The sequence below is a fragment of the Schistocerca piceifrons genome, unplaced genomic scaffold (genome assembly GCF_021461385.2).
Source record: "Schistocerca piceifrons isolate TAMUIC-IGC-003096 unplaced genomic scaffold, iqSchPice1.1 HiC_scaffold_166, whole genome shotgun sequence".
In the NCBI taxonomy this organism is placed as follows: Eukaryota; Metazoa; Arthropoda; class Insecta; order Orthoptera; family Acrididae; genus Schistocerca; species Schistocerca piceifrons.
The window spans coordinates 30,001-36,436 of NW_025727523.1; the positions used below are offsets into that span (position 1 = coordinate 30,001).

Below are 6,436 nucleotides of genomic sequence, written 5' to 3' on the forward strand. Positions count from 1 at the left end.
AGGAGAGGTCCCGCCGACGCTCGCACCGGCCGCTACGGGCCTGGCACCCTCTACGGGCCGTGGCCTCATTCAAGTTGGACTTGGGCTCGGCGCGAGGCGTCGGGGTAGTGGACCCTCCCAAACACCACATGCCACGACAGGCGGCAGCCTGCGGGGTTCGGTGCTGGACTCTTCCCTGTTCGCTCGCCGCTACTGGGGGAATCCTTGTTAGTTTCTTTTCCTCCGCTTAGTAATATGCTTAAATTCAGCGGGTAGTCTCGCCTGCTCTGAGGTCGTTGTACGAGGTGTCGCACGCCACACCGCCAGCCGGCTGTGCACGCTACCGAGAAAGTACCGGTATGCGAACCGCCAGGCGACGGGCGCGCATCGCACGTTTGAGGAGACGCGGCCGGCCCCACAGGCGGCCGCGACACTCCCAGGTCTGCGAAGCGGGGCAAACGCCGCGCGCTTCAGTATACGTAGCCGACCCTCAGCCAGACGTGGCCCGGGAACGGAATCCATGGACCGCAATGTGCGTTCGAAACGTCGATGTTCATGTGTCCTGCAGTTCACATGTCGACGCGCAATTTGCTGCGTTCTTCATCGACCCACGAGCCGAGTGATCCACCGTCCTGGGTGATCTTTTCTCAAGTTTCCGCCGTCTCTTTCGAGACGGTCGCATAGGCGGGAGTGAGGCGTGTGGCGGCCCCTGTTCCAGCGTTCTGTGTCCAACGGCCTCACGGCCGACGGGCGTCGTACGGCTCCACACCGGAGCGGACAGGCACTCGGGCGAAAGTCATTCAAAACCGGCGCCAGGCGCCAGGTGCCGCAGGCCAGCCGCTCCAGCGCTTCAGCGCTCGTACCACACAACATTGCCGCTAGTTTTGAGAGGCACGCGTGGTTCCGCACGCGGCGCACGGCTACTGCGAGCCGTACAGGTAGCGTGTTGCGCGACACGACACGCACATCGAAAGACATGCAGTCTAGTCGGTAATGATCCTTCCGCAGGTTCACCTACGGAAACCTTGTTACGACTTTTACTTCCTCTAAATGATCAAGTTTGGTCATCTTTCCGGTAGCATCGGCAACGACAGAGTCAATGCCGCGTACCAGTCCGAAGACCTCACTAAATCATTCAATCGGTAGTAGCGACGGGCGGTGTGTACAAAGGGCAGGGACGTAATCAACGCGAGCTTATGACTCGCGCTTACTGGGAATTCCTCGTTCATGGGGAACAATTGCAAGCCCCAATCCCTAGCACGAAGGAGGTTCAGCGGGTTACCCCGACCTTTCGGCCTAGGAAGACACGCTGATTCCTTCAGTGTAGCGCGCGTGCGGCCCAGAACATCTAAGGGCATCACAGACCTGTTATTGCTCAATCTCGTGCGGCTAGAAGCCGCCTGTCCCTCTAAGAAGAAAAGTAATCGCTGACAGCACGAAGGATGTCACGCGACTAGTTAGCAGGCTAGAGTCTCGTTCGTTATCGGAATTAACCAGACAAATCGCTCCACCAACTAAGAACGGCCATGCACCACCACCCACCGAATCAAGAAAGAGCTATCAATCTGTCAATCCTTCCGGTGTCCGGGCCTGGTGAGGTTTCCCGTGTTGAGTCAAATTAAGCCGCAGGCTCCACTCCTGGTGGTGCCCTTCCGTCAATTCCTTTAAGTTTCAGCTTTGCAACCATACTTCCCCCGGAACCCAAAAGCTTTGGTTTCCCGGAGGCTGCCCGCCGAGTCATCGGAGGAACTGCGGCGGATCGCTGGCTGGCATCGTTTATGGTTAGAACTAGGGCGGTATCTGATCGCCTTCGAACCTCTAACTTTCGTTCTTGATTAATGAAAACATACTTGGCAAATGCTTTCGCTTCTGTTCGTCTTGCGACGATCCAAGAATTTCACCTCTAACGTCGCAATACGAATGCCCCCGCCTGTCCCTATTAATCATTACCTCGGGTTCCGAAAACCAACAAAATAGAACCGAGGTCCTATTCCATTATTCCATGCACACAGTATTCAGGCGGGCTTGCCTGCTTTAAGCACTCTAATTTGTTCAAAGTAAACGTGCCGGCCCACCGAGACACTCAATAAAGAGCACCCTGGTAGGATTTCAACGGGGTCCGCCTCGGGACGCACGAGCACGCACGGGGCGGTCGCACGCCTTCGGCTCGCCCCACCGGCAGGACGTCCCACGATACATGCCAGTTAAACACCGACGGGCGGTGAACCAACAGCGTGGGACACAAATCCAACTACGAGCTTTTTAACCGCAACAACTTTAATATACGCTATTGGAGCTGGAATTACCGCGGCTGCTGGCACCAGACTTGCCCTCCAATAGATACTCGTTAAAGGATTTAAAGTGTACTCATTCCGATTACGGGGCCTCGGATGAGTCCCGTATCGTTATTTTTCGTCACTACCTCCCCGTGCCGGGAGTGGGTAATTTGCGCGCCTGCTGCCTTCCTTGGATGTGGTAGCCGTTTCTCAGGCTCCCTCTCCGGAATCGAACCCTGATTCCCCGTTACCCGTTACAACCATGGTAGGCGCAGAACCTACCATCGACAGTTGATAAGGCAGACATTTGAAAGATGCGTCGCCGGTACGAGGACCGTGCGATCAGCCCAAAGTTATTCAGAGTCACCAAGGCAAACGGACCGGACGAGCCGACCGATTGGTTTTGATCTAATAAAAGCGTCCCTTCCATCTCTGGTCGGGACTCTGTTTGCATGTATTAGCTCTAGAATTACCACAGTTATCCAAGTAACGTGGGTACGATCTAAGGAACCATAACTGATTTAATGAGCCATTCGCGGTTTCACCTTAATGCGGCTTGTACTGAGACATGCATGGCTTAATCTTTGAGACAAGCATATGACTACTGGCAGGATCAACCAGGGAGCTGCGTCAACTAGAGCTGAGCAGCCGGCCGCCCGGGAGTGTGTCCCGGGGGCCCGCGCGAACACGCAAGCGTCCGCTCAATCATTCTGCAAACAGGAGGAGGCTGAGCTCCCCTGCACAATACACCTCGAAACCCTCTCAGGTCCCGGCGGCGCGCAGCGCCGTCCCAAGTACTTGGTCGGGTTCGAGAGAGGCGCAATCGCCCGGAGTTAGGCGAGTAGACGCTTTCGGTGCGACCACCCGTGCTCCCAACTGAGCTTGCCGCTGCCGACAGAGGCCCGGGAGCGTGCTGTCGTGGCATTGCCGGCGGGAGACAACACGCGCCACCTACGGTGACCGGCAGCTCCAACGCCAGCGCCACAGAAGGACAAAAGCCCCACTTGGGTGCCGAAGCGAACTCTCCCAGCACAGCGCACACGCCAACACATCCGCACAGCTGCGATACAAACCACCAGCGAGAACCGCTGGGGCGACCGAGCAGCAGACGGCGTCGCGGCGCCGAGCGCCGGGCGGCGGCGCATCCTCAACGCACACAGTCCTCAATCGGACCAGCACACTGCAGATGTCCACCGCGCTTCGCACCGGGCCCGCGAGGACCTACTTTGGCCGCACGGCGCCGCGCGCAGGGTGCGCCGGCGCGCAGCTGCGACGCCTGCCGCGTCCGTCGGCCGGCGCGCCTGCCACTGGCCGCCCCCACCAGCCGGCTGTAGCGCGTGCGCCCACGCACCGCGCGGCCAGCACGCCGGGAGGCGCCCCCTCACCGGCCGGGGACGGTCCCACCCAGCCACCGCCGCGTATCGCTTCACACCCAGATGCCGTTCAGTTTCGTCGGCATGGTGGGTATCGCTGGAACAACCGGTTAGTACCTCAACCTATCGTCGCCATCACCGATTCACCCCTAGCGAGAACAACCGCACCACAACGGGTTACCATTTCTTCATTTGCGTAACTTCACCAGAAAACGTAGGCGTCCATCGCCATTTGCAACTTCAACCATTATTGCATGCCTGTGTCAGGTGTCACGCCACACTACGTCTGCCCACATACACGCAACAAAATGTGCACGCCTAGACAATACGTGGAAGGTGGCCCCCGTACGTATGCGATGTCCATTGCTCGAACGACTGTCAACCGGCTTCTGTAGCATGTCGCAGATATGGAACGCGCTGCACCATGCCATCACGGTGTGTGAGGAGAGACGACTAGGTCCGAATACATCAACAGACAGCTCATGCTGATCGCCATCCACGGCGTCCGTTCCTCCCACACGTCTCTATGGCGTACCACACTGCAATCCAGCTCTCATAGGGAGACGACACGTAGCTGCGTGCACAATATTTGCACTGTATGGTCCGCCGTTTTTGGGCGCAGTCGTTGTACGGTCACACATGTGCCACGATGTATCATTCAGTACATAAGGACGAATGTGCAGTACAGATTGTGGTTCACGCGTACGACATCAGCGGACAGTTGACACAGGCCGCACCACAACGTAGCCTGCGTACGTCGCATGCGAAGGGCATTGAACATGCAAACTTGTCACCAACCACCTTGCGAAGGCAGGGGGCAAGGTGGGGACGTGGGGAGAGGTGGGGGGGGGGGGGGGGCGGCATGTACGCCCTGCTGCCATCCACATTACAGTGTACAGCAGGAGCATGTGGAAAGTCAGCAAGACTTGCAAGGTGTTTAACATGAAGCGATACACAGGGGAGCGGGCAGTGCGAGTAGCGAACTATATTGCGAGGGTTGCGGGTGGGCAACACTACACTAATTGAACGAGTCGTATAACAATTACAGAGCAGGTTTAGGCGACAACGTGGGTTACGATAGGCGACAACGTGGGTTACGTTAGGGGACAACGTGGGTTACGTTAGGGGACAACGTGGGTTACGTTAGGGGACAACGTGGGTTACGTTAGGGGACAACGTGGGTTACGTTAGGGGACAACGTGGGTTACGTTAGGGGACAACGTGGGTTACGTTAGGGGACAACGTGGGTTAGGTTAAGGCACAACATGGGTTAGGTTAAGGCACAACATGGGTTAGGTTAAGGCACAACATGGGTTAGGTTAAGGCACAACATGGGTTAGGTTAAGGCACAACATGGGTTAGGTTACGGCACAACATGGGTTAGGTTAAGGCACAACATGGGTTAGGTTAGGGGACAACATGGGTTAGGTTAGGGGACAACATGGGTTAGGTTAAGGCACAACATGGGTTAGGTTAAGGCACAACATGGGTTAGGTTAGGGGACAACATGGGTTAGGTTAGGGCACAACATGGGTTAGGTTAGGGGACAACATGGGTTAGGTTAGGGGACAACATGGGTTAGGTTAGGGGACAACATGGGTTAGGTTAGGGGACAACATGGGTTAGGTTAGGGGACAACATGGGTTAGGTTAGGGGACAACATGGGTTAGGTTAGGGGACAACATGGGTTAGGTTAGGGGACAACATGGGTTAGGTTAAGGCACAACATGGGTTAGGTTAGGGGACAACATGGGTTAGGTTAGGGGACAACATGGGTTAGGTTAGGGGACAACATGGGTTAGGTTAGGGGACAACATGGGTTAGGTTAGGGGACAACATGGGTTAGGTTAAGGCACAACATGGGTTAGGTTAGGGCACAACATGGGTTAGGTTAGGGCACAACATGGGTTAGGTTAGGGCACAACATGGGTTAGGTTAGGGGACAACATGGGTTAGGTTAGGGGACAACATGGGTTAGGTTAGGGGACAACATGGGTTAGGTTAGGGGACAACATGGGTTAGGTTAGGGGACAACATGGGTTAGGTTAGGGACAACATGGGTTAGGTTAGGGGACAACATGGGTTAGGTTAGGGGACAACATGGGTTAGGTTAGGGGACAACATGGGTTAGGTTAGGGGACAACATGGGTTAGGTTAAGGCACAACATGGGTTAGGTTAAGGCACAACATGGGTTAGGTTAGGGGACAACATGGGTTAGGTTAGGGGACAACATGGGTTAGGTTAGGGGACAACATGGGTTAGGTTAAGGCACAACATGGGTTAGGTTAGGGGACAACATGGGTTAGGTTAAGGCACAACATGGGTTAGGTTAGGGGACAACATGGGTTAGGTTAGGGGACAACATGGGTTAGGTTAAGGCACAACATGGGTTAGGTTAAGGCACAACATGGGTTAGGTTAAGGCACAACATGGGTTAGGTTAGGGGACAACATGGGTTAGGTTAGGGGACAACTTGGGTTAGGTTAGGGGACAACATGGGTTAGGTTAGGCACAACATGGGTTAGGTTAAGGCACAACATGGGTTAGGTTAGGGGGGGACAACATGGGTTAGGTTAGGGGACAACATGGGTTAGGTTAGGGGACAACATGGGTTAGGTTAGGGGCACAACATGGGTTAGGTTAAGGCACAACATGGGTTAGGTTAGGGGGACAACATGGGTTAGGTTAGGGGACAACATGGGTTAGGTTAGAGGCACAACATGGGTTAGGTTAGGCACAACATGGGTTAGGGTTAAGGGACAACATGGGTTAGGTTAGGGGACAACTTGGGTTAGGTTAGGGGACAA

The 6,436-nt window shown here is 55.4% G+C and overlaps 2 non-coding genes and 1 pseudogene across 2 annotated transcripts; all 3 read right to left on the reverse strand.

Moving 5' to 3' along the window:
• The window catches only part of LOC124735437, a 4,222-nt pseudogene extending 3,947 nt beyond the window's left edge, over positions 1–275 (reverse strand).
• Positions 276–463: 188 nt separating this feature from the next.
• On the reverse strand, positions 464–618 carry LOC124735439. The gene has a single exon (XR_007009430.1). It is a non-coding gene; the product is annotated as a 5.8S ribosomal RNA (ribosomal RNA).
• A 352-nt stretch (positions 619–970) lies between these two features.
• Positions 971–2,879, reverse strand: LOC124735442. The gene has a single exon (XR_007009433.1). It is a non-coding gene; the product is annotated as a small subunit ribosomal RNA (ribosomal RNA).
• Between the last annotated feature and the right edge of the window lie 3,557 nt (positions 2,880–6,436).